General features: G+C 34.4%; 1 protein-coding gene across 17 annotated transcripts in view; it reads left to right on the top strand.

Annotated features, from left to right (window-relative positions):
- The window catches only part of LOC144316120 (uncharacterized), a 480,356-nt gene that overhangs the window by 60,811 nt on the left and 392,345 nt on the right, over positions 1-27,200 (top strand). For 9 of the 17 annotated variants that reach the window (XR_013381954.1, XR_013381950.1, XR_013381955.1 and 6 more), the window contains 3 exons: positions 2,308-2,434; positions 3,190-3,386; positions 9,803-9,961. The gene's annotated coding sequence lies outside the window, so the exon portion shown is untranslated. Of the gene's footprint in view, positions 1-2,307; positions 2,435-3,189; positions 3,387-3,575; positions 8,153-8,397; positions 8,598-9,802; positions 9,962-14,186; positions 14,397-24,148; positions 24,845-27,200 lie in introns of those variants that run through there. The other 8 variants (XR_013381974.1, XR_013381960.1, XR_013381964.1 and 5 more) reach the window with 6 other exon arrangements.

The raw sequence follows: 27,200 nt of genomic DNA, 5'->3' as shown, positions 1-27,200 counted from the left end.
GGACCAGGGCCAACACAACTGGGAATATGACAATATGACTTGAATCAGTTCAAAGCAGTCTTAGCACTTTGAGTTTCCACAGGTCTCCACTTTCTCTAGGTTTCACTGTCTTACTGCTTTATTTTATTTTATTATTTTATTAATTTAATTTAATTTAATTTAATTTAATTTAATTTAATTTTATTTTTTAAAAAGATTTTATTTATCCACGAGAGACACACACACACACAGAGAGGCAGAGACACAGGCAGAGGAAGAAGCAGGCTCCATGCAGGCAGCCCGATGTGGGAGTCTATCCCAGGACTCCAGGATCATGCCCTGGACTGAAGGTGGCCCTAAACCGCTGAGCCACCAGGGGATCCCACCTGTCTTACTGCTTTATAGTGCCTAGAATATTCCTTAATCCTTCATCATATGACATAACAATAATTAACATTTATGGAGCCCATGCTAGGTGCTAAACACTAAATATTTTACAAGTGTCATCTCATTTATGTATTCATATATTCTCAACTCTGTGAGGTAGGTACTATTATTACTCTCACTTTACAGACAAGGAAACTGACACATGGAAAAGTCAAGTAATTTGTACTGTTGGGACTTGATGTTGGCCTTCTTAACTTTACAGCTCAAATGTTGGTGTGAAGAGTAGCAACTAATTTAGCCCCTTAACTGAAAGTTTTAATTTCTTATTTCTGTTGTAGTAAATTACTACAAGCTTGTTGGCTTAAGTCACACGTATTTATTATCTTACAGTTTTGGAGGTCAGGAATACGAAATAGTCTCATGGGACTAAATTCAAGATGTTGGCAGGGCTCATTTCTTCTGGAGGTCCTTGAGGAGAAGAGGCTTCCCTTGCCTTTCCAGTTTCTAGAGGCCACCTACATTCTTTTCTTGTGTCCCCCGCCTTCCCGAACCCTAGTCCTCCTCAGTGAAGCTATCCCATTGCTCCAAAATTTGCTTCCATTATCACGTCTCCTTATTCCTTTCCTGCTTCCCTCTTTTACTTGTAAGGACCTGGTAATTACATACAGGCCCACCTGGATAATGCAGGATACTCATCCTGTCTCATAATCCTTAATCACATCTGCAAAGTCCCTTTTGCCGTGTAAGGTAACATTTTCACAAGTTCCAGGGGTTTAGATATGGACATATTTTAGGAGCCATTATTCTGCTTACCACAAATGCTTTTTTGAAGGATGTCATTGACTTATTAACAAATCCAATGGAATTCCTCAGGCTTTACCATCCTTGACCTACCTGTAACGCTTGTTATTATTGTCTACTACATACTCTTATACTCACCCTTAATTTCTTAATTACAACTTGCCTGAATTTCTGCTCTCTTTGATGATGACTTTTGTCTTTTTTACTCCTTCTCTTCTCCCCTTCAATGTAGATGTTTCTCAAGGACCTGCTTTAATTCTTTACTCTTCTCAGTGTATACCCTGCCTTGGTATCCTCTTATATCTAATTTTATAACAGAATCTGTAACCAATGTAACACATTTGTGTCCCTGACCCTGGTTTTGCTCTTGAATTTTAATGAAACATTTTAAAAATGCCTGCTAGATATCTTCCCCTGACTATTCTGACCTTTCAGATTCAGCTTTTCAAACTGAAATTATGACTGACCCTTAGAGCTGATGTTCCCCTCTATTTACTATTTTTGTTGATGATCCTTAATCTTCACAGTCATTTTTCTCATGAAGTTGTATTCTCTTATTCTTGTCTAGATCACTTGTTTCTCAAAATGTATGGATTCTATTTGTATAATATGTAATTTTCATTCCCCCATTTGCTGCATTTCCATTGCCATTCTTATAGTTCTCTTGCCAGTTGTATTTTATCATCATGCCAATTTATTTTATATACTGCCACCAGATTTACCTGTGTAAAACTGAGCTCTAGTCTTATTATACCCTTGTTTATGGAATTGTCTAACTTTCCAGAACCTCCTTCTTCTACCTTCAACATTATCTATTCCTATATGCATTTTAATAGTTTTCATTTCTGGCAAATTGGACTCTTTGTTTCCTGCTCATCATGTACTTTTAAATCTCTCCCCTCTTCCTAATAATTTTTTAATACTTGGAACATCTTTCTTAACTATTTAAATTTATCTAAACCCTACCCATTCTTTAAAATATACTAAATACACTATTCTCTCAAGAGGCCTTCTGATAGTTTTTAAATTATCATATATTTATCCATCTTTTATTAATTTAACACCTTTTACTCATTTGTACAATTATTTTTGAAACTATCATCAAGTAGAAGATTGTATTTTGCTCATCGCCCAATACAGGTGTTTAAGAAATATTTCTAAAGGCATGAATCTATAAAATAAGAAGGTAGGACAAGAGCCATGATTTTCAACCTGGAGAATGAGAGAGGAGTATCAGAATCTCGCGTATGTATAATTGTTTCAAAAGGTATGTTAAATCTTATAAAATACTTAGAAAAATGAAAAATCTACTTTTAAAGTTGAAATATTTGGAGAGGACATATTTTTGGCTATTACTGCCATATCTTGTAGCAAATGCCAGTCTGGACCTTGAAGCTGATTCCTTGGTTTTAGATTCTGGGAGGCTAGAAAATCCCTGTTCCTCATATTCTTCCTCTAAAAGGCTGAGAAATAATAATAGCTACCTTATAACATATGCAGAGCAGAATCTGGCATGTGATGTCTTTAATACATATATTCACAATTATTAGTTAACATTATTATTTCTTGAAAATAGTCATATTTTAAAAGGTTGGGAAGTACTGGATTAGCTGGTCTTTATCATAACTGGATCCCTAGAGGTCTGTCATTTTTCACACCAAAATAACTTTGCCTGATCTCTGTCATCATATGGATTTATATACAGATAGTCAAAATTATAGCTATTTAATCTTTTTTATAAATATAATATTATTAGGTATTATGAGCTTTGAGACTTACTCATTTTGAGTCAGTTCTTACTGATTTTAGCTTTTTACAGTTTGTAGCATTAAGCTGTATAAAGAATAGAGGTAGATTTATTATTATGATGATGATGATGATAACAAATTCCCTCTCTCCATTGTCCATCTAGTTTAGATTATAGATCTATTCTATAGTACTTATAACTCTTATTTGTGTGTGCATATGTGTTTAGTGCATTAAATTCACACAAAATGTAACTAATTATGCTATGCTTTATAGGTTGCTCACATTTGAGAAGACTACTTTTCTCCCTGTCCTGTTTTATTTGCTACTTTGAGTGAAATATTTTCATTTTTGTAATTTTTATGCCTGAGTTATGTGTCAACTAGACTAAATAGACCATATGAGGATGGATACTCTAGGAAGAAGTCGGGAAGCATCTGTTTACACCCTAAAAATATGCCAATATTTGTAAGGTGAGTGAGCACTGAGTTGCAAATAAGAAATCATCGGCTAAAATTTTCACCTTTAGAATAAAATTGCTACTGAAAGATACTTATTTGGTACATAGTCATACTATACATATTCATATTATAAGGAAAAGTATTGTTTTATCTATGCTGAAGTTGTTAGACTAAGTATGCAGTTATACCTAAAATCTCTATGTTCTGAGTAATTATTATGGTATGAGGCAGTGAATAAAGAAATGTAAACCTGAAGTTATTTTTTTTAAAAAAATTAGTAAACATTTGTGTTGATGCTTTGCTACTTCATCAAGGCAAGACACAGTCTCTGTAAATATTTTCTTGTGATCAATTCAAATTCAAAATCTACTTATAGAAATGTAAATGTTAACAACCTGTTTGGTCTATATTGACTTCTTCACTTTCATTTTTCATGTATCCTGTGTTATCAGATTACAAATATGGGATTCTTTAGTCTTTGCTCCAGTTTGCCCAGGGTAGCTTACTAGAGAATCAGGCTAATAGAAATCTCCCGATTTTTTAAACTACAGCCTAACGAATTTACATGCCTCAACCAAATGATCAGGTGTCCTTTAATTATAAATTCATCACTGGTGGTGTTGCTCATGGGTAAAAACAAATAGGATTTATTTTTTTTTCAACCAACTCCAAGTGTGCTAACTACAAAAATGGATTATTTTATAAACACTGTTTTCAACATAGACATAACAGAGAGGGAGCATATATGTTATGATAAAAGTTGCTATACTGTAGATGACTGTCGTAACATTTTCAAATGATGAGCATGGTTGAAAGAATTCATCTTTATTTTAATTTTCATTATGTTATATAATAAAAACACATAACCAAATATATAAGGTTGATTCTCAACTTTGGCCATACAATCGAATCACTTGGGGATCTTTGAAAAAATTACAATAATCTCTAGGAATGAAGTTGAGACGTTTATAATTTTTTACAGCTCCCAAAGAGATTCCAGTGCTCATTCAGGTTTGAAAACCATTGGGATAAATACCTTTGACCTTACCTACTAATTTGACATACGGGAATGTTCATACTACCTGCATATCTATAATACACAAATTTACATATATAATTTGCACACATAACTTTTACTATGATAAGGTTAATATTTAATGAGCTAAATGGCCATGACTGCTACTAGTGTCCTTAGTGCATTTTTTTAAACATTACAATATTCTTATGGCTTATGTTTTCTCTCCACTTTAATGATGAAGAGGCACAGAGTTGCCAAGTTACTTGTCCAATGTTACTTACCAGTGGTAAGTTGTAGGGTAAGAATTGAAGATGAGCCCTCTGAATACAGATTTTGTTAATCATTTTGCCACACTGCATTTAATATTAATTTATAAGTTACTAATTAGGTGGTTATAAGAAGAAAACGATTGGATGATGATTAAGACTGCTGCGAAAATATAGATAAATTAGTCAGAAGTATTTATTTTTGTTTATATGTTACTTGAATAAGAAAGTTAATTTCCTGAAACTATTTTAGGTTTTAAATACTTAAAAAAATTAAATGTATCATGGTTTAAAAGATGAAGTCCAGCTGATATAAAGAAATTTCAGAGGGCACCCCAAAGGATTCTAACAGGCATCTTTCTCATTTATTATTTTTTAGGATATTATAGGCTCCTGTATCAAATCTGTTTACCATAGAGGTTCTTGGTCCTTTGATTTCAGAAAAATGTTTACATATTTAAGATAAAGTTCTAGGAAGCCTGTAGATGGCAGCAACTTCCTACTGTTGGATATTTGCTAGTCCACCACAGTTTGCTGAAAAGCAGAATGAAACTAGATGTAGGACTGCAATCTGTGGTGGCTATGTGCAAGTGGAGGTATATTCTCTATTTGGCTTTCAAAAGCGATTTTCTGTGACTGCTTTTGAAAGGCCATGCCATGCCTTTTATTTAAATAAGGATTGAATCACATTTGTCTGGATTTGAAAGGAAAACCTGAAGCAAAGGCAGGGCATTCTCTGCAAAAGCAAGATCTGGGAGCATTCTGTTATCATTCTTTGACATTGCATTTAGGGTTACACCGTTTTTATAAGTACAGTGACCGGCATGATTTATGTGGAATTCCAAAAGCGATGATCCAGTAAATTTACTAACAGTTCCAGTAAATTTGCTTCACGAATCCCACATCTGATGATTGCCTTCTGCTCTTGGCATTTTCTGCCTAATATACCATGTAATATGGTTCAAATCGAGAGTTTTATTTTGTCAAATCATTCACTGAAGAGGCTAGTGAAGCCTTTTACTGTGTATTAAACAATCAAAGCCACTGATGAGTCAGATTGTCTGGCTTTTGAAGGCTTTATTAGAGTTGTCAAGGAAAAATATCATCCATACTCCTATTGCCCTTTAAAAAGATTTACTTAAATCTTTTGAATGCCCCTTATTTTTATGTTAAATATCTTAGAAGTATTAAGATTGTTATAATTGTGGAAACTTCACATGATCAACATCTCTATTTGGATTGATTAACCAGTGTTGATGAGAAAGGATGGCCCATTATTAGTATGTTTCAGTAGAATTAGGTCTCTGGCCCACCAAATATTTGGAACTTTCGCAGTGCTGTTTGAGTTTAAAGAAATAGAAACATTTTATGGATCTTACCTTCCATGAGTTGTCCTCTAACAGATAAGTTTTGGTTTAACTGTATTACCTGGGCTTGTTTCTGACATCTGGGTTTATTTATTTATTTATTTTTGGTCAGTAGGCCAGAATCCAAGTAAATATTTTTGGAAGCAGGATAGCTTGTTCAAAAGTTGACAAGTTCAAATAAAGTAAATATTCATGTTCACTAAAACCAAATGAGGAATAAGATGAGCCAAAAATATTTATGGGAGCTCATTTTCTTTATGTAATCGGTCTTAAAGGGAAGATGAAAGCTAATGAGCTCCAGAGATTTGCTCCATAATTAGTTTACACTGCCATGGATACAATGAACATAAATTGATGCACAATTTATGTAATAGAATGCCTTTACAATTCTGACATGTAAGGGCAAGAGAAGCATCTGTTTTTTGTTAATTTATTGAAGAAGTTTCTTTATATAACCATCTCCAGGGATACGATTAGTACCACAAAATCATTTTATAGTAAAATGCTTAATGGACTAACTCTATTCTATGATAGAACTGTCATCCAACCATTTTTAATTGTTTAAAATAAAAGAGACTATCAGAATAGTCTGTTTATGTCATTTATAGAAGTGTTTAATGAACCAGAGAAAACTATCCTTACTGGCATTGTGTTCAACAACATAGCTGAAATGGTGAGTATCAGTGCTCCAGAGGAATTTGGTTTTAGTACAATAGATTAAAAAATTTAAAGGCTATTTTTTAGAGCCATAGATTATTCCCAATTTTAACTGGATATTGGAAACTTAAAATTCATGAATTCATATGATAAATACTTGTTTTTTGCAGCGATATACTAGTGAATAAGAGAGACATGTTTCTTACCCCTATGGAATCTGGGTTCTTCCAGGGGAGAGATTAAAAAACTAATTTTACAGAGTAATTTAAAAAATTAAATCCATGGCTTTTATATTAAAGGAGGAGTTCAGTGTATCATGAAGATAGTCAAAGGAAGGTCTAATGTAATATGGGAATTAAAAGAAGACTCTTTAGAGTTAGTTTTTAATTCTTTAAAATAAAGTGGGATTTTGACATAGTTTGCCTATATCCACTGATGAATGGAAATTCTACTTTTGCATAATATGGTTATAGGACAACTCAAAGAGCAAAATATGCAGGAATTCAGAAAACATGGATATGTGAGTACTATGGGTTCTTCTTATTTTTTTTTTTAAAGATTTTATGTATTAATTCATGAGAGACACACAGAGAGAGGCAGAGACATAGGCAGAGGGAGAAGCAGGCTCCCTGTGGAGCCCTGAGAGGATGACCTGAGCCAAGGCAAATGCTCAACCACTGAGCCACCCAGGTGCCCCTGTGGGTTCTTAATAACAAATCTCTCACACATGTGAGATGGATATTTATTTAAATGAGAGAGGATATGTTTTAGAAATGAATTTAACTTCCATTTAAATAAATTAAATTTGACTTTTAAGTTACTTTGATCCACAGCAGAATGATACAAGTGGATTAAGTTTTCTTGGAAATGAACAGGCTGAAATTTAATAGAATATTTCCTAGGAAACAGCATGTTGGATTTGGGTGAATATAAATCTGTAGAAAAGCAAATCATAAAAATATGTGATGCTCAGTTCTATGTACATGTTTGTTTAATTCTTGTGAAAATGAGATCAGACTGGTAAAGCATCAACACTTTATCCCAGAGCCTGAAGGAGACAAAAAGTTATTCACACTTTTTAGATTGAGTTCTTATAATTTCCAAAATATAAGGGATTGGTTAACAATGATAGAATGTGATTTTAGTAATGGAATAGTTTTTTAAAGCTCAAAAGTTTTTGGAAATGTTTGAAAGTGAGAGAAAGATGGATAAAGAAGCTGTCAAAAAGAAATTCAGTGGTGGAAAATAAACACACACAGGAAAGAGAGACATAGAATGACAAACAATCAAAATGACAAAATTCAGTTCCTGAACATGCAGATAAGTAAGCTGTCCTTTTGATGCCAGAAATCATTTACTCTTAAAATATATGCAAAAATGCACTAACTGTCCATGTTTTAGACAAGATACTTTTTAGTAAAAATTTGTTTTTATCTACTCAGCCCTTGATGTGTTCTCAAGTCTTGTCAGGTAAGTTAACAGATGTCTGCTTTTTCTCATCAGTCTTATCAAAGTTTCTTTGAGGATATGTGTTATTTTCTTATCCAGAACTTTGTTTTGTTTAAAATCTAAATCTCTATAATTTGTTCTGAAGTTTATATTACTCTAGGTAAATTAGTCTACTGCTATTCAGATCCTTCTTAAATCAAACTTGAGTAAGAAATATGGCAAAACTGATCCCTATCATTTTCTTTTCTTTCCTTTCCTTTCCTTTTTTTTTTTTTTTTTTGCAGAAGTTATTCTGCTGGTTAGTGAAGAATTTTCTGGATCTGATTTTGTATTTAGTTCCTAGAAATCTCTTCTTCAAAGAGATTTTCAAAGAAAGCACTTGCTGTCCTACTGATGTGTGGTGTATACAGATTCCTGCTCAAAATAGACAAATTTGAGGATGTTTTGTGCATGTTAATAATGATGGGTATGTTTTCCTTGATATTTGCCACTTGTCTGCTATATTCAAACATACTGCTACTGATGGTGTTTAATGCACTAGACTTATTTGTTGAGGTGAAGAAAATAATCAAGGAAAGATTTACTAAGTCTCTGAACCCATAAAACATTTTAAAAGTTATTATTATGCAAAGGATAGAGACCATCTGTTCTCTATCTCCACTGAAGCTGGAACATGAGGAAATAAACTTAAATTGCAGTATGAGGTAGTTAGGTTAGAGTAATTGAGAAATTTCCTGACAGGGTTATTAAATACTTAAATGAATCAGGAAGAGAGGTTGTGAAATCTTAAGATTCCTTTTTCCCCTTGTTATTAAAAAAAAAAAAAATTCCCTGCTCCACCCTCCCACCCCTCACCCCCACCCACATTATGCTAGTTTGGCTTGTAAACTGATAGACTTCTCAAGATTTAGTTGTCTCTACCTATGATTTCATAAATGTGTTTCTTTCAAGGGTTAATGTCGGAGGGCTGTGAAAAACTAACAATAATCAAATAATAGCCAAGATTTGTTGCATTTTTGTTATGTAGTAAGCTCTGTGTGAAGAACTTTGCAGCCACTTTCCCATTCAAATATGGTAATGAGGGGATCCCTGGGTGGCGCAGCGGTTTAGCGCCTGCCTTTGGCCCAGGGCGCGATCCTGGAGACCCGGGATCGAGTCCCACATCGAGCTCCCGGTGCATGGAGCCTGCTTCTTCCTCTGCCTGTGTCTCTGCCTCTCTCTCTCTCTCTGTGTGACTATCATAAAAAAAAGAAAAAAATATTTTTAAAAAAATATGGTAATGAATAAGGTAGTTTAATCTATGTGGATTTTGTGTATGTTCAGCTTTCAAGTTGATGATGGCTGCATACAAACCGAGGAATTCATTCCTGGCAGCAGATTTTTATGTCTCTTAAACTTACCATAAAGATCGAGGAGTCATTTAAAAAATAGTAGTAATTCCCTTATTTTGAGAGAGACAGAATGCAGCATGGGGGATAACTTGGTCGGTCACTTTGGATGTGTTTATATGGCACAGATTACCTATCAGTTTCATGGAGCTGTATCAGGGAATTCATTATTTCCAAAGCTCCAAGTTGTCTCTGATGATAACATGATTATGAGTGCTCCTGGTTTGAGAGTGTGCTGTGATTAATTCAGTGAGCTGAAGATCATTGTGTTTTCCTTCTAAAGGGCAGAATGCATTTCCTTAAAAGAATGGACTTGAGTGGCTGTCAGTATTCATAATACAGGAATGGCTCCAGACCTTCGGAGCCCATATACCAGTACCCATCTCAATTGCCATCCCTTCCTTCTCTGCAACAAAATCTTCACTCTAGGTTCTCATAATGGGTAAGTATCAGACCTTCCCTGAATTTGCCAGTCCTGTATAATGAAACTTATTTTTGCTTTTGTTCCTTTGATTGTAAACTTGAGCAACGGAGATAGGTCTAGATTTCACAATCTTGAAAGTGTGCCCAACAGTTTAATCAATGGAAGAAGCAATAAGCCCAGCTGAAAAATAATTATGGTGAAAACATGTAAGTTGGCAGACAGTTTGCTAGGGCCCCTGAATTGATGAAAGGAAAGAACATTTTCCACCTTTGATAAGGCTTCCCAAATGCACTCATTTTCTTTAGCTCTTCTTACACTAGTGTTGCTGTTCCCGTGATTTCTAGCCTAAGTTTCATATTAGAAGTTCCCATAAGTGGGAGTAATTGACAAGAAGTCCAGAACTCTGAGCTGTAATTGAGGCTTGCCATTTGAGTCACCAGGATTAAATTGACCCAGGTTTCAAGATTGAGACAGATTTTCTTTGTATATATATATATAGATATAGATATAGATCTATCTATCTATCTATCTATATATATATACTTTAAGACAGTGGGTATATAAATATATATTATGACAGTGGGTATATAAATATATATTATGATTACTATATATATATAAGTGTATATATATATGAAGGACAACAATCAAAAGCAGGATAGAAGGATGTATAAGGATGTATAAAGCCAGATATTTCATGGTTTAAGTAATTCACAGAATGTAAAATTAAGCACCTTTAAAAAATGAGTGAATAATTTATTAAGTTTTGTCATTTCCTTATTGGCTTAGTTTAAATTTTTTTCTATTTCCTTGTTTTTAAAATAGTTACTAGAACTCTGTCATTCACATTCATGTGGGCAAGTGACCTTTAAACATTTTTGGCTTACAAGCGGGCAGTATAATACTGTGTACCCTTGTTTTGGCTCTATAGTTAGTTACTCTTGACTATTAGTGTGAATTTGGACAAGATCATAACCTCCTTTTGCTTAACTGTGAATATGGGGATAATAATGATACCTACCTCGGGGAATTGTGAGGATCTGATGAGATAATTTAGATAAGATCACGAACACAGTTCGGTCCCACATGCTCCATTCCATGAATGTCATTTCTCCTCCTTTTCTCTTCTTACTTCTACTCTGTCTCTTCCTTCAAAGGCTTCTTTGAATTCCAGAATGTTTTGAAAAGCTTATGAGAGCTTTGAATACAGAAACTGAGCAGATGTCTCTAAATTTTGAATTGGACCCAAATCTTTTAAATTATTCAAATAATTGATTCATAATGATGATGTAGAGAGATGGTAGATGTAAAGAAAACCCAAATCTTTTAAATTATTCAAATAATTGATTCATAATGATGATGTAGAGAGATGGTAGATGTAAAGAAAACCCAAATCTTTTAAATTATTCAAATAATTGATTCATAATGATGATGTAGAGAGATGGTAGATACTTTATATATTTAAAGTCTTTTATGTTGGTTAAAAGATAAAATGAAGACTATAGCTGCTTAGATGGCATATTTCATTTTATCTTTAATTTTGTTTTATGATTTAATTTTTAAATTAATTTTTTACTAAACTTTTTATTTTGGAATAACTTCAGTTTATAAAAAAAGTTGAAGGTAGTACAGAGACTTCTCATATCTTCATCATCTGTGTTCTCCTGTTGTTGTTATCTCATATAACTATGGTACATTTGTCATGATTAAGAAAGCAGCATTGGTACAGATTTTATTCAGATTTAAGTAGTTTTTCTCACTAATGCTTTTTGCTATTCCCGGATTCTATCTTGGAATAGAAATTGCATTTAGTCAAATTGTCTCCATTGTCTACTCTGGGTTGTGAGGACTCTCCTTAGTTTTCACAGTTTTGAAGACTAACAGTCAGACATTTTGTAGAATGTCACTCAATTTGGATTTGTCTAACATTTTCTCATGATTAGATTGGGGTTATGAGTTTTAGGGAAGAATACCACAGAGTTAAAGCGTCATTCTCAACATATCCCATGCCCTACACAAGGAGATACATACTACTGACACGAATTATCACTATAGATATTGACATTGATCACTTGGTAGAAATAGTGTTTTTTAGGTTTCTCCCTGGTAAAAGTACTTTCATTACCTTTTCATATTCTTTGTTTTGGAAGCAAATCATTAAACCCAGCCTACTTTCAAGGAGCAGAGGATGTAAGTGCTATTTTAAGATTATTCATTTGCTAATCAGCAGAACCAAAGGCTTAAGGTATAGTGCTTTTGATTTTCTTAGAAAAAGGTAAAAATAAAATTGAATAAAACTGTGGATCTCCTGACCTTTACTGAGTCACTGTCCATGATGGAGTATGACAGTCGGAGTAGGAATTAAGCTGTCATTATTTTCCTGTCCATCAGTTGGGATGAATGGGAGCAGAGCTGATAGGGCCAATTTTCTGCTGACATGATAAAGTGAGTTAATTCAAATCCTCATGAAGGCATTGAACAGATCTTAAAATAGTGACTCAATATATCATACCATCATGCTTGCCATATCCAGTCTTGTAGCCCATTTTATCTTCAATTTACACAAACCTTGAAAGAAATAACAATGATTTGCCCAATGGATACAACCATAGCTAATTTCTCTCCCACTATTAATTATTGAGCTTGTATGTGCTTGCAGCTTTTCAGGCATTGTTAATACTTGATTCTGCTGATAAAGTAGTTTTATAAAATAAGTGTTAATAGCCTTATTTTTTAAGGAAATTGAGACTTACAGAGGTCAAGTAATTTGACCGTACCAGTAGGAGTTGGATCTAGAACCTGAAGTTTTCTTCATCCCAAAGTGCATGATTGTTCCACTGTATGTGAATTACATATATATGAAATATAATTTAAAAGTTCTGTCATAACAGCAAAAAGTCTGAGAGTGGGTTTTTGATAGCTAATTTAATAATATTATTAAGATTTTTGCTCTTATAATTTAAGATTAATAGTATTTCATTTGGGTGCAGCAATATAAAAGTAATTTGGTGGTCATGCTATCCCCAGATTCAAGTAAATTTTGAATATTATTGCATTACCAAAATTCTCCAGGTGGATAAAAACTCATTACATTAAAAGCATTCAGCTGAAGGTGCTGCTGGAAGCAATCTTATTTCATTTTCCTCAGAGTGCACACTTGCTGCTAATTTTGTTTTTGTGTTGAAAGAATTAAAAAAATGTTTAACATTCAAGGTACAGGGGAAAATCAAATCAAAGATCTGTCTTGAATATTGTTTGAAAGAAGTTGATCTTTAGGCATCCTGTTCCTGCTTCTCAAAGATACTTAAAAATATTAAAAGTCAGGGAGTATGGAAAAATCCACAAATTCCTATAAAACTTTATAAATTTATTTTTCCTGGTAGTTGAACAAAGAGCTGAATTATGCCCAAATATACAGGTGAAAAGTCCATTCCCTTTACCCAATTGGATAAATCTCACTATTTGAACATGAACCAGAATAATTGGTCACTTGTCTATTTCTGGGTTTCTTTTAGAAATGGTTTTATGTAACTTGACATTATTCAAATTCATTATGAGCTACAATAAAGCTTGCTATTTAGAAGACAAGTGATTTGAAGTACAGAGGAAAGGTGATTGTTTCATACATTTGATGGGAAATTATGACAGAAGTAAAAGAAATCAAAATACCTGAGGAGGCATGGAAGGGACATCTGTGGAAATCTTTAAAATTTTTAAAAATGAGAATAGCTTCTCATTGCTTTTGTATGGTCCAGATTTTCAGTGTCTTTTCTAAAATCTCCATCTGGGATTCTATAATAGAGCACAAGGCAAAAGTTTAAAGTTGGTGACTTTTTGTGGGGGAGGGGCATCTGGGTGTCTCTGTTGGTTAAGCATCTGCCTTCAGCTCAGGTCATGATCCTGGGACTTGGGATTTAGCCACATGGAGCTCCTCACTCACTGGGGAGTCTGCTTCCACCCTTCCTCTGCCCCCTCCCTGCCCTTGTGTGCACTCTTTCTCAAACAAACAAACAAACAAACAAACAAATAAATCAAACAAATCTGAAAAAGAATATAGGTGACTTTTTTTATTCTTCCTTATCAATTTTGTTAGTTTTTATTTTACTTGAATCACTTTCTATTATTATCTAGATTCTTCTCGCAAAGTGGAAAAAAGTATAATCTTTAAAACCTTGGTATGAGGTAAGTCCATATTTTTAAAGCAATTCTTTTTTTTAATATTTTATTTTTTTATTCATGATAGACACAGAGAGAGAAAGAGAGGCAGCGACACAGGCAGAGGGAGAAGCAGGCTCCATGCCGGGAGCTTGATGCGGGACTTGATCTCGGGACTCCAGGATCGCGTCCTGGGCCGAAGGCAGGCGCTAAACTGCTGAGCCACCCAGGGATCCCCAAGTCCATATTTTTAAAGAGAAATCCTCAGTAGGAATCAGTGGCATCTGGACGGAAAACATTTTGGATAAAAATAAAATTATTAAAATAATAATAATAAAATAATACAATTGTTAAACGTGTACTAATTTCTAAGATCTTCCTATGATTGATTTTTAAAAATTTTTATTTAAATTCCAGTTAACACAGTGTAATATTAGTTTCAGGTGTACAATATTGTGATATATCACTTCCATACAACACCTGGTACTCATCACAACTGCCCTCCTTAATCCCCATCACCTACTTAACCTATGCTCCCAAAGCAATCTGCACATTCAATGCAATCCCTATCAACAAAATTTTTCACAGAACTAGAACAAATAACCCTAAAATTTGTATGGAACCACAAAGACCCTAAATAGCTAAAGCAACCTTGAAAAAGAAAAGCAAAGCTGGAGACATCACAATTCTGGACTTCAAGTTGTGATTGGTATTTTATTTATTTTTTAAATGATATATTTTTTAAAGATTTTATTTATTTATTAGAGAGAGCACATACGAATGGGGGGAGGGGCTGAGTGAGAAGCAGGCTCCCTACTGACAGGGAGCCCCATGCCATGTGGGGCTGGATCCTGGGACTCTGGGATCATGACCTGAGCCAGACAGATGCTTAACTGACTGAGCCATCCAGGCAACCCTATGACTGATATTTTAAAAATTATCTACTTTAGCTACAAGAAAGAAGGACAACTTATTCATTCAATAATATTTACTATATGTTTACTATGAGCCAGGCACTGGTATACAGTGGTCAAAATTGGGAAAAGGTCCTATTCTCTTGAAACTTATATTATAGAAGGATGATGCAGTAATAAGAAAACACATATACACATGTCATGGATACACAGAAGTAAATATTTGTCAAAGGTAGTAGGTGGAGAGAATTAAAAATAGGAAAATAAGTTGTGCTTATAAAAAGTGATGGGATTGACAGGAGGTTGATGGAAATGATGACAATAAACTTTTATTCTCCTTTATTTCTTAGTGGAGTTTTAGGTTCACAGCAAAATTGAGTGGAAAGTACAGATTTCCCATATAAGCCCTACGCAGGCATAGACTCTCTATCAACATCCCCGTATCAGAGGGGAACAGTTGTTACAATTGTTGAGCCTACATTGAGACATTAGCATGCAAATTCCATAGTTTATATTACTGTTCACTCTTTGTATTGTACTGTATGTGCTACAGGCCACTATTATAGTATTATATAGGATAGTTTTACTGCCCTAAAAAATCCTCTTATGTTCTACATGCTCATCCTTCTCCCCTCTCCAACTCCTTGCAATCACTGATCCTTTTACTATCTTTATAGTTTTGGTTTTTCTAGAATGTCATATATTTGAAATCACACACTAGCCTTTTCAGATTGGCTTTTTTTCAGTTAGCAAATATGCGTTTAAATTTCCTCTAGGTCTTTTAATGGCTTGATAGCTCATTTCTTTTTAGAGCTGAGTAATATTCCATTATCTGGGTATACTGCAGTTTATTTGTCCATTTACCTATAGAAGGGTATCTTGGTTGGTTCTAAGTTTTGTCAATTATGAATACAGCTGATATAGATATTGGAGTGTAGGCTTTTGTGTGAACATAAATTTTCAGCTCATTTGGGTTAATATCAAAGAGTGTGATTGCCCGATTGTGTGGTAAGAGTATGTTTAGTTTTGTAAGAAACTGCCAAACTGTGTTCCACAGTGGTTGTACCATTTTGCAATACCCCCCCGCCCCCAGCAGTGAATTAGAGAGTTCCTGTTGCTCTCCATTCTCACCAGCATTTGCTGTTGTCAGTGTTTTGGATCATCACCATTCTGATAGGTATGACATTTCATTGTTTTAATTTCCAATTTTCTAATGACATACTATGTTGAACATCTTTTCATATGCTTCTTTGCTATCTTAATATCTTTGGCAAGGTGTCTGTTGAGATCTTTTGCTTGTTTTTTAATTGGGTTGTTCATTTTCTTATTGTTGAGTTTTAAGCGTTCTTTGCATATTTGGATAATAAGATTTCTTTGCATGTTCCTCTATTAGATATGTCTTTTGTGAATATTTTCTCAGAGTCTGTGGCTTGTCTTCTTATTCTCTTGACGGTGTAAAGTTTTACATGTGGTAAGATTTAGAGAGATAAAATAAAAATAGCCTAATTTTAGGGATGTTCTTAACGGATTGAGGAAAAAAGCACTGTACATAAAGTAGACTAATCCATGATATGTTCCATTTTTTATCAGTTAAATTTCTAGTATCTTAAAAACATTGTCCTTTATATACTAGGTAACATACAAGCACATTACACATGCTATTTCATTTAACCCTCACAATGATCCTGTAATGTAGATAGGATTACCCTTACTTCTGTTTTATAGATAAAGGAATTGAGACACAAAGAGGTTAGACAGTTCATTTGGAATCACACAATCAGTAAGTTGCAAAGACAGGGTTAGGATGCCAAGTCTGTCTTTCTCCTTAGCCCTTGCTTGTTTTTTCATTTCTGCTACATTGCAGTCTGTCAGCACCCATCTTTTTTCTTTTCCCCACCTCTCCAAGATTTGTAGTCTGACCATGCTGCCTTCATTCTGAAGGATCAAGCTCACCTCATTTCCTGAACTAGTATTGAAATAGATAGGATCAAAATACAGATAATAACACTGAGTATATGCAAATAAATAACTTGGAAAAGTCAAATATAGTACAAATATTGTAAATTGTTTTGGAATCTTTGGACATCTCTGGCAAATAGGACTTTTTGTTTTGATATATTTTATTTTAAAGACAAATTACAAGGAAAGAAAAATTAAGTGTTCAGGCAAGGCCAGCATGTCAAACCTTCCAAGGGAAAACAGGGCTGATTTCTGTAGTAAGTCAAAGATATGAATAAAAATTGGAGGGGGAACCTCTCTGGATTAAAATAGATTTGAGAGAGATGACAACCAAATGTAATGTGTGGGTGTTGTTTGGATCCTGATTCAAACAAATCAACTTTAAAGAGATATCAAGGAATGATTGCTGTTTTTGTTTGTTGTGAGAATGGTAGTGTGATCACAGTTTTATGTATTTATATATTGTTAATGTATATTAAATATATTACATATATATTTTAGGGTTGAATACTGAATTATGTAAAATAGAACTAATACAATGTCTGGGAATACATGGAAAATGGAAATGAAACAAATGTAGCAAAACTGTGATCGTTATTGAATCTAGTTGATGGGTATATAGAATTCATTGAATCATTCTCTTTCATTTTATTTATGAGGCAATATTTTCATAATAACAATTAGAGCCCACAACAAAAAAAGTGAGAATGTTGCATTTTATGTATTTCTCTAAATAATGAGTAGAGCAAAAACAGATTTAAGAAATCCAGGTATATTTTAGAAACTCCTGGTTCATCATCCTTGTTATTTCTCCACTCATGTCTTTGATACTCTGCCTACTATCTTTAAACTGAGCCTGCTGTTGTTTTATCAAGTAAAGTCTCTGAGGAACATATTGTTCAGGGATAAGCTCTGGAAAATTTTAAATTTGAATGTACTTGTCACTAAATAAACAAATGATTTCTGCTAAGATATTCAGTAAAGTTGGTGGAAAAATCCACAGTGAAAGAAAGGATGAGATGATAGAAAAAGCAAAGAGGAGGATGATCCCAAACAAATTAGATAGGTTAGGAATGGAAACATATATACACTTACTTTGTAAGTATTTTAATCATGTTTGGTGCACATGCATGCTCAGTTTTACTTTTCTGTCTCTACACTTTGCTTAGGGGTGAAAATCAGCATGGAGCACACATTGTAGGAGTAGAGGTATATTATTATACACATAAATATTTACATGTAGTTAGATGAATTTTTCCATGCAGAATGCATAACTGACTTCAAGATGCTCTTTTGATTTTATATTCATTTCATTTATACTTAAAATACCACACAGTTCTGCAAATTTAATAGGAATCAGAGTCTATTACTAGAAACGATGACAACTGGGTGGGCATTTTATCCTAGTATTGGCAATTTTTTCTTGGAGTCTTCTTGTTAGAACAGGAATCAGAGTTTTATTACCTTCATTAATTTATTCAACAAATATTGGGTTCCCTTTATGTGCTCAATACTGGGTATACACCTTGTCAAGCATCATGCAGACAGAATTCTTGATATCACAGAACTTACCACCTAGTAGGAAATATAGAAAACAAATCATTCCAACTGTTAAATAGTATCAAGAAAAGTGAAGTACAGAGTATAATCAGAATGCATCACAGGGATTTGACATGGAACCAATGGTCATAGAAAGACTCCCTGGGGAGGTAGAGTTAAAGCTGAGACTATAGGAGGAGTAGAAATGAACCAGTACAGTGCTAAAGGGATGCTGGGTGATGGGGTAGCTGGGATCATTGAGAGTAGATAGAGATCAGTATTTCAAGGTTTGGAGGCAAGGGGGACCATGATGAGTATGAAGAGCAGAAAGATGGGAGAAGCAGAAAAAGTTGAAAATGGAAAAGTGGTACATAGCCCTGATCCTCTTGTACTTTGTAGTTCTCATTAAGATTTTAACTTTAGCCTAAGAAAATGGGAAGTGAAGCTTAATAGGGAAGAAACATGATGTTTCAAAAACAAAACAAAAACAAAAACAAAACACTTGCCAAGTGAGAAGTGGATGGAATTGGGCATGATTGGGAGAAAGGGGCTCAGTTATGCTGATACTGCAAAAATATGGGTGAGAGATCCTTTAGCTTTGATGGAGTTGGTAGCAGTGGTGATGGAGATTGGAATAGAGGGTTAAGAGAAATGGAACAGACAAGATTCAGTGATAGTTTAAATATCTCTTATACTCAAGATATCTCTTTTTGGCCATGGTCAGGGAAACAGTGTAAGAACTGAAGGCATTACTGGGCATTAGAGGAAGAAGGTGTTTCTTAGGAAACAGTTATCTGAACACTATAGGGCAAGTAGGCAAAACATTCAGCAGTTGTTGTCACAAGCACTGCATGTAAGTAGAGTAGCTTTAAATGAGCTAAACAACCTTTTAGGCATTATTGAATTAACACCAGAACATCATTTTGAATGAAGTAAAGTGCCAATAATATTTGATGTTTTCTAAAGACTATTTTTCTGGCTTTTGCGAGGATATGGTAATCTCTGGTCCACCTTGATATAATAGGAATTAAATAAGTCCTATAGACTAGGTAAGACCTCAGCTGTATTCTGAGCCCCAGTCCACTAGCATGTATAGAAGGCATGCACTTGGTTGTGGGTTTTTGGAAGATGTCTTGACTTAGAATAGTGTCGTACTATACAGAAAAATCAGAGTTTCTGAACAGCAGTATCATGCCTGTTGTGATGTGTAAAATCAGATTTTCTGGCACTCTTTTGCCACCTTTTGCCAAAAATTTGATGTGGACATGAGCCTTCTTTTGGATGGCACCTGTTTACTGGAGTGATTTGACACCTTCCCTCTGGGTAGTGCTGTACCCATCTTTGCAAAAAAGAAAAACGCTTGCAGACAAGTGAATATGAGAAATGATAATCTCATGAAAATAAGCTTTAGCACAAATGGGCAGAGATGCAAATCTCATTAAAAAACCAGTGAAAATCAAGCTACAGGCCAAAATGATATGGCACTGAAATAAATGGAATAATCTTTGCTTTTCTTCCATTTGCTTGGGCATCTGTGTTCTTATAGCTATAAGGTATGGTCTCTTGGCTTAGTGATTTGAGAAGCAGTGATAGAAGTGGAGAGATTGCTTCTGAGGAATAAAAATGTTTTGAGATAGGAGTACAGGACACTAAAAATATTATGGCCTGAATGAAGTTTTTACAAAGCAAGTGACATCTAATAATGATTTACGACTATTATTCTATAGTATACAATCTGAGATTTTTTTTGACCATTCATTCAAATGTTTAATCTGCTAGACTTTCTTCACTTAGCCCTGTGTACTTTCTCACAAAGTCAACAAACACGTAAAACATCCCACAGTTTATCTTCTGCAGGTATGTGGTTCAGTGAGGTGAGGGCATACAGGTGAGCTCTTTGTTTTGGACAGAGCAAACATATTGCTATTCCTGTATTTTTGGCGGAGAACACTGAAGGTTTTTGTCCTTATTATTCTACTTGAGCAATTCTCATATATATAGTTAATGATGGGTGGCTAGTAGCTACAGTAGTCTTACACAGCAATGAATTGAGAGACTTATGCAGTAGTTTTTACAGATGTCAGAATGCCGCTGACTTAGAATACTGCCTTTCTTTTAACTCTCCAGCCCCACTGACATGTTCATAGTATTTACAGTGTCCCTTGGTCACTGTCTTATAACATCTATTTTAAATGGTTAAAATATAATTTTCACTGAGAAAATGTTACACACTAAATTAGCACACACATTAGCAATGTTTAATTTATCTGATTACCTATTATCACTCGTTACAATCTCAGGGCAGGTCATGAGAAAAAGAAGTTTTGGTTTGGTGGAGAAGAATAGAAATATTAGAAACTAGAGTTGTCATGATCTCATTCGTGATGGGGGTGTGGTATGGGAGGTGTTGAACTGGACAGTGAGAGAGCAGTATGTCAACAGTTGAGGAATGGAATTCTAACAAAATATGGGTTGGGCAAAAATGGACCTAGGCAGAGGGTGTTATTGTAGCATAGCTGTTGAAGAAACTGTCTTTGAAATCCAGCCAATCTGGGATAGCATTGCAGCTGTGTTACTTAGTAAATGTGTGGCCTTGGGAAAGTTACTTAACCTTTCTAAGCCTTTATCTCCTCATGTATACAATAATTATAATAATGATACATTTATCAAAGCATTGTTGAAAGACATAAAATGCTATTATTTTTAAACTCTTGGTATGATTATTTAGAAATTTGGGCTGTTTCCATTTAATGACAAGGAGTGGCAAAAACCACAAATAATCAAAGAGGTCCCTCTGGATGTGAAGAATCTATTTATGAGATGAATTAACAAGGGGAAAACAAGACACATTCCACTTAGACGATTCAAGGGCAGAATCTGAGGCCATTAATGGGTATTAAAGGTAGGATATATATATATATATATATATATATATATAGTTGAGGACATAGTTCTTTTACAAGCATCATTTATATTTTGTATCCCCAGGAAAATACTGCAAGAACTAGTACACTAATAACACTTGCCATTGTTCTCAGCTGTCTTAGAGAACTCAGGCCCATCATTAAATTTTATGGGTAGTTGAAATCCAGTTCTGCTTGGGGTAGCAGAAATTAAAAAAAAAAGAATTTGATTCATAAGAGTTGATTTTGAATCCTTGTTTTTAGCCACTTGATAGATTTATTATCTTGGAAAAATGACCTCAGTTTTTTAAATCTATAAAACAGGAATTGTAATACCTATCTTTTATCATTGTTATGAGAATAGAATGATATAGGATATGGAACTAGCCTTTATGAACTAAAAGGAAATAGAGAAATTTATTGAACTGGAGTATTCAGTATTCAAATTGAACTGGAGTATTTTTAAAAATACTTTTGTAGGTAGCTGACTACATGGAGGAGAGTCACAGTGACCTATAAAGCATTGTAATTTTGGGATCCCTGGGTGGCTTAGCAGTTTAGCGCCTACCTTCGGCCCAGGGCGTGATCCTGGAGTCCTAGGATCGAGTCCCACATTGGACTCCTTGCATGGAGCCTGCTTCTCCCTCTGCTTATGTGTCTGCCTCTCTGTTTCTCTGTGTCTCTCATGAATGAATAAATGAATGAATGAATGAATAAATAAATGAATAAATAAAATCTTAAAAAAAAAAGTATTGTAATTTTTGCCAGCCCTTGATAAAATTGGGATGTGTCATATCTCACATCTCCAAATGTTACTCCTAAGAGACCTGGCCACCCCACAGGCCCATTTTTCTAATGTTATCCCTTATATATTAATTCAGGTCAGTTCAGTTGCAAGTAATAGCCTAATTCAAAATGGCTTAAGCGATACATGAAATTGACTTACTCATATAACTAAAATGCCAAAGACAGGTGAAGGTTGATCCAATGGATTATCAAGTGCTGCCTAGGACTTAATTTCTTTCCATTTCTCTGCTCTGCATTCTGTGTGGTTACTTCTGTCTTTAAGCCCTCTAAATGAATACCAGTAGCTCAAAGGACTACATATGTTTTTGTTCATGCCTAGTATAAAAATCAGTCTGTGTCCCCGTCCCAGGATTTTACTATAAATATTGAGGCTTTCAGGTTTTGTCACTTACCCATCTTTGGGCCAATCCTTATGGTCAAAAGAAAGAATGCACAAAATTAGGTGATCTTAGGTTCATTCTTAGACTGGAAGGTGGAGTCTCTTTCATCAGAACCACACGAATCTTCAATTTAAAGGACTTTTCAAATAGGTGAAGCAAAAAATAAACAAAGGATGGCAATCCCAAAATGACCACCACACCTAGCTACATAAAGCCAGAGAGAATGGCTCTCTCAAGATAAAATTTTTGGGATTAATTGTATATGTTTTAGGGGAGTTGGTGGAGACGGATGAGAAAAGGCTTTCCTGATGTTCTAATACCACTCAAGAGGATAACAAGTATTTGTGAGATATAGGTATAGTTACTTGTAGAGTTACCTCTGGCCCGAGTGTTAATTTTAGGTTTGAATCCTGGCTCTGCTACTTACTATCCATGTAACCTTAGATAAATTGCTTTTCCTCTGTAAGCTTCAATTTTTCTGATCTCTAAAGTAGTGTTAGTAGGAATAATATATACAAGGCTGTATTGAGGAATAAATGGGATAATGTAAATAAAGTGTTTAGTGTGAACCTGACACACTTAGAATTCTAGTAAAATTTACTAGAATTATTTTCAGGCACTTTTACAGAAATTCTTACATATGCTCTAAGTCTAGGTAATTAAAGTGGCAGTTTATGAAAACGTTTAGCCACAGTATTCAGAAAGTGATTCTCCTCTCTTTTGGCATCAGAAAGTTTCTCCTAGAGACATGTCATGGTCCTTTGGGAACAAGGAATGGTTTTATACTATCTACCTTTTTTTTTTTTTAAATATCTACCATTTTTGAGAACTACTGAAATCCATCATTATTTATCATTCAAATCAGGACATCTTTAAAAGTGAGAGGAAACACATAAAGCAACTAATATGTAATAATTCATTTAGAAGAGGTATACGTTGGAACATTCTCAGTTAAACTGTTTCAGTTTAATGATATTGAACATTAGTACATAAGACAAGAAAACTTTAAGAGCTGGATTGGATCAGGGACTAACGCAAAGGCAAAGATTTTAAGTAGTTCTTTTTTTTAATTTAAATTTTAATCTTTAAAAATACTTTATTTATTTGAGAGAGAGAGCACAGAGGGAGAATGAGAAGGAGAAGCAGACTCCCTTCTAAGCAGAGCACCCAATGCAGGGCTCTATCCCAGGACCCTGAGATCATGACCCAAGCTGAAGGCAGACGCTTAACCAACTGAACCACCCAGGCACCCCAGTTTTTTTTTTTTTAAATTAAGTAGGCTTCACACCCAACATGGAGCTTGACTGAACTCAATTCACCCTCAGGATCAAGAGTCACATGCTCTACCTACTGATCCAGCTTAGTGCCCCAAAGGCAAAGGATTCTAAAAAAGAAAAAATATTTTCCCCCTTCTTTCCTTCTACATTGTCAGTGAAAACTGTTAAGTGCTAAGCATTTTGATTTATTTTATTCTATGTAAAATATTGTTATAGTGATTCATATATCCACAAAAATATTATAGCAGACGTGTTTTTCTCTTAATTTGAGTTCACTTGTAAAAAGAAATTGAACTGGAGTCAAGAATACTCAATGGAGAAAAGGCAGTCTTTTTAATAAATGATGCTGGATAATTGGATATTCGGATATAAAAGAATGAAAGTGGACCGTATCTTATACTATGCACAAAAACTCAGAATGGATTAAATAATTAAATGTAAGTCCTGAAACCATGAAACTCCTAGAAGAAAACATAGGAATAAAGCATCTTGACGTGGATCTTAGTAATGATTTTTTGGAAATGACACCTAGAGCACAAACAACAAATACCAATATTAGCATAATTTACTAGTTATTTAATTTAGATTTTGTGTTGTTCCACAAATAATTTAAGAAATAGTACAGGAATACCTACATTTAAAAAGATGAATGATTTAAACTAAGCAAAGAAAATAAGATTAGGAAGAAAAGATAACCTCTAGAATGGTGTTAGAACATAAAACATAGACCATGAATTTGTATCTGCTTACTGGAAGGGGCACATAAGTATGTCTTTAAGCTTTACCAGCCAAGAAGAGAGAGGGAGAGAGGGAGAGGAATAGAGAGAGAGAGGGAGAGAGAGAAAGAGAGATGTAATCAGGTCCAATAGTCAGGAATTCCATAAGCTAAAAACAAAGCTCCTAGTCACAAAAGACACAATTCTTATACAGAGAGTAGAGAAAAATTCCTTCCCTGAGATATGTATGTACTATGACTTCCTTTACATTTCTACAAGATTATGCTATCACCTAATAAGCTAGATAACATTATTTTCCCTTCCTGTTACTTAGTGATTCAACACTAAATAACTAGCATTTCCCCTTATGTTTAATCCATTCATTCAGATAACTTCCTTGTGCATGTTCTTGTAATGGTTTGATGTTTTAATCATATTCTTCCTCTATCTTACATAAAAATATGTATGCAGATTGCAATGTGAAGTAAATATTTATGAACTTTCGTTAGATTGTTTAACATAAATGCATATGCGAAAGTACATTTTTAAAATGCAGGCCTTAGTTCTTCCCCACATAAGTGTCTTTTTTTAACTTATAGGCCATTCTAGTCTTCTTTCCTATGGTAGATACTATTTTTCTTATGTCAAGAGACTGAAGAATAAGAAAAATGGTTCAAGGAGTGGTGTTCCACCATACAAGATATTCTGAAGGGATTAAAAGAAGTTTTCCATCTGTGAGTGTGAAGTAGATTTGTCCTATTTGAACATCAGGGTTGCCTTTGTTAAAGCAAACCCATTTCTATGAATATGAGTATGGCATAGAGTATACCTTTAATGTGCATGCTAAAATAAAGGCTTAGCAATTAAAAAAATATGTAGTGCAAGTTGAATTGGAGAATGGGTATTCATCTGGCGAATTTAAAAATGAAAATGTGATTCATGGTGTTACATTTTTGGAGCTCTGGGTGTTGCCACAGGTCAAAGTACATTCTTGTTGGAAGAGGGTATGACTGCCAGTTGACCTGTGGGATAGACTTTGGATATTGGAGGCTCATCACCTCCTACCTAGTCCTTGGAATGTGCATGTCTTTGGAATCCACTTGCTTTCCCTACTCCCAAAGTCTTTCCCAAGGACATAATCTTGAAATATTGATATGTTGAAACTATCTGGACAATATGCATGAGAGAACCTGTGACAACAATCAGAGCTCCAAAAATGTAATGCCATGAATTAAACTATAATATTTCCCTGGGTCTGGTAAGCTCACCATAGAGGTAAGTGGCTTATGTCCTCCTGAGAGGAGGGTGTTCCAAAAGAGAAGATCCAAAAGAAATGAAGCTGTATTTGGCTTCAGGGGATAGAAAACTAAAAACAACACAGGCTCAAAAAAATAATTTTAATTTTGCTCTCACATAAAAGAAGTCTGGAGGTAGGCTGAACTAGGAGCTGTATGGAGGTGCTATGGTCATTAAGAAGTGAGGCTTCAGTGTTGACTAGTTGTGTGACTCTGGGAAGTTACTTCTTTTAGTGAGGCACAGTTTCCTCATATTTAAATAGGTGCAGTGTTGCCTGCATCACGGAGATGTTGTTAAACAAGATATATGGCAACCATCAGGGTAGATGCAGTGTGTATTTAACTTTCAGAGCTATAGATAAAAGTAAGAAAGTAAGCAGGCCCAAGATTAAAAAAAAAATACATAAAGAAACGAAGGTGAAACTACAGTGACAGAAAACAGAGCAGTAGTTGCTAGGTAATAGGGATGGTGTGGGGTTAACTATAAAGGGGTGTGCAGATTTTTTGGCATGATGGAACTGTTTATGTATCTTATTTTGGTGGTGATTATATAACTATACATTCTGAAAACCCCACAGAATTATACACTGAAAAAGCTCAATTTATTCTATGTAAATTACAGTTTATTTTAAAAAGTGGGAGAAAAACATAAAGTAGAGCCGTAAAATGAAAAGCTTGATTCCTTTGATTTGTAGGCATACATTGTTAATGTATATATACACACATTGTGCCCAGAGATATACAGTGAATAGCTACATGTTTTATTTTTTGATCTGGAGGTGAACAGAATTCACCTAGAAAAGAGAATCCTAGATTTTTAGATCTGGAAGAAAGCTTGTAAGTTGTATAGACTAACCTCATTAAAAACTGAGAAACTTGAGGCATGTCAAGATGATATGAGTGGTGAAGAAAGGGCACAAAGCTATTTCTTTGGTACAGAACGGCGTTTGAAATCATATTTCCTAATTTACAGTCCTGTGCCTTCTGCAACATCAAAATTTCCTTTCTTTAAAGATGTTTTAAATTTTAATTTTCTTGTCATAATTTCTTTTTTGATTAAAAAAGTTGCCTTTCTAAAATAGAAAAATGTTAATACCAATATCTTAATTATTGGATACAGAAATTAAAATATCTAGCATGATTCTGAACTATAAGCCAAATGGAAATTACAGAGAAATTTGAAGTTGATGTTGAAATTTCTGTAGTCACAGAGCACCAGAGTAGCTGTGTCATTTTAACTGTATGCGGTTGGGTGGCCGCATTTTCTTAGATAACCTCTAACTTGGGTATAAAAATTCTGGGCCAAAAAAAA

Source organism: Canis aureus, chromosome 1, assembly GCF_053574225.1.
Source record: "Canis aureus isolate CA01 chromosome 1, VMU_Caureus_v.1.0, whole genome shotgun sequence".
NCBI classification, from domain to species: domain Eukaryota; kingdom Metazoa; phylum Chordata; class Mammalia; order Carnivora; family Canidae; genus Canis; species Canis aureus.
Note: the sequence above shows the minus strand (reverse complement) of the source record. Positions and strands in the feature narration are given on the sequence as shown.